The sequence below is a fragment of the Penaeus vannamei genome, chromosome 3 (assembly GCF_042767895.1).
Source record: "Penaeus vannamei isolate JL-2024 chromosome 3, ASM4276789v1, whole genome shotgun sequence".
NCBI lineage: Eukaryota > Metazoa > Arthropoda > Malacostraca > Decapoda > Penaeidae > Penaeus > Penaeus vannamei.
Genome location: NC_091551.1, coordinates 48,294,170 through 48,297,142, shown reverse-complemented (window position 1 = coordinate 48,297,142; position 2,973 = coordinate 48,294,170).

The following is a 2,973-nucleotide window of genomic DNA, read 5'->3' as shown; positions in this document are numbered from 1 at the left end:
ACACACACACAAACACACACACACACACAAACACACACACACACGCACGCACGCACATACACACGCACACACACACACACACACACTCATAAATACACGTATATAGATACATGAATGTATTGCTTTTTCAGATTGTTAGTATTAATAACAGGTAATAAAAATGATATTAGCAATAAAAGATAAAATGCAAGTAATATGATATTCACACTACATTCATAGTGCTATATAAACACGTCCAATTCTCTATATCCATAAAATACGTACACGTGTCATAAATAATCTAGATATGAATGACATAACTTAATAATTCACATCCGGTTTTGGATAGGATTTTCAATACTTTCCTGTACTAATTTTTTTTTTCTTTCTTCTTCTTCTCCATCCTCCTCCTCCTTTTCTTCTCCATCCTCCTCCTCCTTTTCTTCTCCATCCTCCTTCTCCTTCCTCACTCCTCCTCTCCTTTCCTTCTCCCATCCTCCTCCTCCTTTCTTCTCCATTCTCCTCCCTCCTTTTTCTCCATCCTCCTCCTCCTTTTCTTCTCTCCATTCTCCTCTCTCTTTCTTCTCATCCTCTTCTCTCTTTTTCTTCTCATTTCTCCTCCTACTCTTTTTTTTCTCCATCCTCCTCCTCCTTTTCTTCTCCATTTTCATACTCCTCACTTTCCTTCTCCATCCTCCCCCTCCTTTTCTTCTCATTCTCCTCTCCTCACCTTTCCTTCTCATCCCCTCCTCCTCCTTTCTTCTCCCATTCTCCTCCTCCTTTTTTTTTCTCTGTCTCCTCCACTCCTTTTCTTCTCCATTCTCCTCCTCCTTTCCTTACTCCATCCTCCTCCTCCCTTTCTTCTTCTCCATTTCTCCTCCTCCCTTCCTTCTCCATCCTCCTCCTCCTTTTCTTCTCCTTCTATCTCCTTTTTCTCCATCCTCCTCCTCCTTTTCTTCTCCCATTCTCCTCCTCCCTTTCCTTCTCCATCCTCCTCCTCCTTTTCTTCTCCATTCTCCTCCTCCTTTTTTTCTCCATCCTCCTCCTCCTTTTCTTCTCCATTATCCTCCTCCTTTCCTTCTCCATCCTCCCCCTCCTTTTCTTCTCCATTCTCCTCACTCCGCTTTCCTTCTCCATCCTCCTCCTCCTTTTCCTTCTCCTCCATTCTCCTCCTCCTTCTCTTCTCTATCCTCCTCCTCCTTTTCTTCTCCATTCTCCTCCTCCTTTCCTTCTCCATCCTCCTCCTCCTTTTCTTCTCCATTCTCCTCCTCCTTTCCTTCTCCATCCTCCTCCTCCTTTTCTTCTCCATTCTCCTCCTCCTTTTTTTCTCCATCCTCCTCCTCCTTTTCTTCTCCATTATCCTCCTCCTTTCCTTCTCCATCCTCCCCCTCCTTTTCTTCTCCATTCTCCTCCTCCTTTCCTTCTCATCCTCCTCTCCTTTCTTCTCCATTCTCCTCCTCCTTTCCTTCTCCATCCTCCTCCTCCTTTTCTTCTCCATTCTCCTCTCTTTTTCTCCATCCTCCTCCTCCTTTTCTTCTCCATTATCTCCTCTCTTCCTTCTCAGCCTCCTCCTCCTTTTCTTCTCCATTATCCTCCTCCCTTTCACTTCTCCATCCTCCTCCTCCTTTTCTTCTCATTCTCTCCCTCCCTTTTTTCTCCATCCTCCTCCTCCCTTTTCTTCTCCATTATCCTCCTCCCTTTCCTTCTCCATCCTCCTCCTCCTTTTTCTTCTCCATTCTCCTCCTCCTTTCCTTCTCCATCCTCCTCCTCCTTTTTCTTCTCCATTCTCCTCCTCCTTTTTTTCTCCATCCTCCTCCTCCTTTTCTTCTCCATTATCCTCCTCCTTTCCTTCTCCATCCTCCTCCTCCTTTTCTTCTCCATTATCCTCCTCCTTTCCTTCTCCATCCTCCTCCTCCTTTTCTTCTCCATTCTCCTTCTCCTTTTTTTCTCATCCCTCCCCTCCTCCTTTTCTTCTCCATTATCCTCCTCCTTTCCTTCTCCATCCTCCTCCTCCTTTTCTTCTCCATTATCCTCCTCCTTTCCTTCTCCATCCTCCTCCTCCTTTCTTCTCCCTTCTCTCCTCCTTTCTTCTCCATTCTCTCCTCCTTTCTTCTCCCTTCTCTCCTCCTTTCTTCTCCCTTCTCTCCTCCTTTTCTTCTCATTATCCTCCTCCTTTCCTTCTCCATCCTCTCCTCCTTTTCTTCTCCATTATCTCCTCCTTTCCCTTCTCCATCCCCTCCTCCTCCTTTTCTTTCTCCATTCTCCTCCTCCTTTTTTTCTCCATCCTCCTCCTCCTTTTCTTCTCCATTCTCTCTCTTTCCTTCTCCATCCTCACTCCTCCTTTTCTTCTCCATTCTCCTCCTCCTTTCTTACTCCATCTCACTCCTCCTTTTCTTCTCCATTCTCCTCACCTTTCCTTCTCCCATCCTCCTCCTCCTTTTCTTCTCCATTCTCCTCCTCCTTTGCCATCTCCATCCTCCTCCTCCTTTTCTTCTCCATTATCCTCCTCCTTTTCCTTCTCCATCCTCCTCCTCCCTTTTCTTCTCTCATTCTCCTCCTCCTTTCCTTCTCCATCCCTCCTCCCTCCCTTTTTCTTCTCCATTCTCACTCCTCCTTTCCTTCTCCATCTCTCCTCCTCCTTTTCTTCTCCATTCTCCTCCTCCTTTCCTTCTCCCATCCTCACTCTCTCCCTTTCTTCTCCCCATTCTCCTCCTCCTTTTTTTCTCCATCCTCCCTCCTCCTTTTCTTCTCCATTATCACTCCTCCTTTCCTTCTCCCATCACCTCCTCCTCCTTTTCTTCTCCATTCTCCTCCTCACTCTTTCTCCATCCTCCTCCTCCTTTTCTTCTCCATCCTTTTCTTATGACTTTTTAAAAAACTTTTCTCGTGCACGTTTTTTTCTCTCCTTTTCTTTTTCAGTACTTTTTTTTTTATGTTTTTCCTGTTTCCTCTCCTCTTCCTTTATTTCCCTCTCCATCTCCCTCTTTTCGTGTT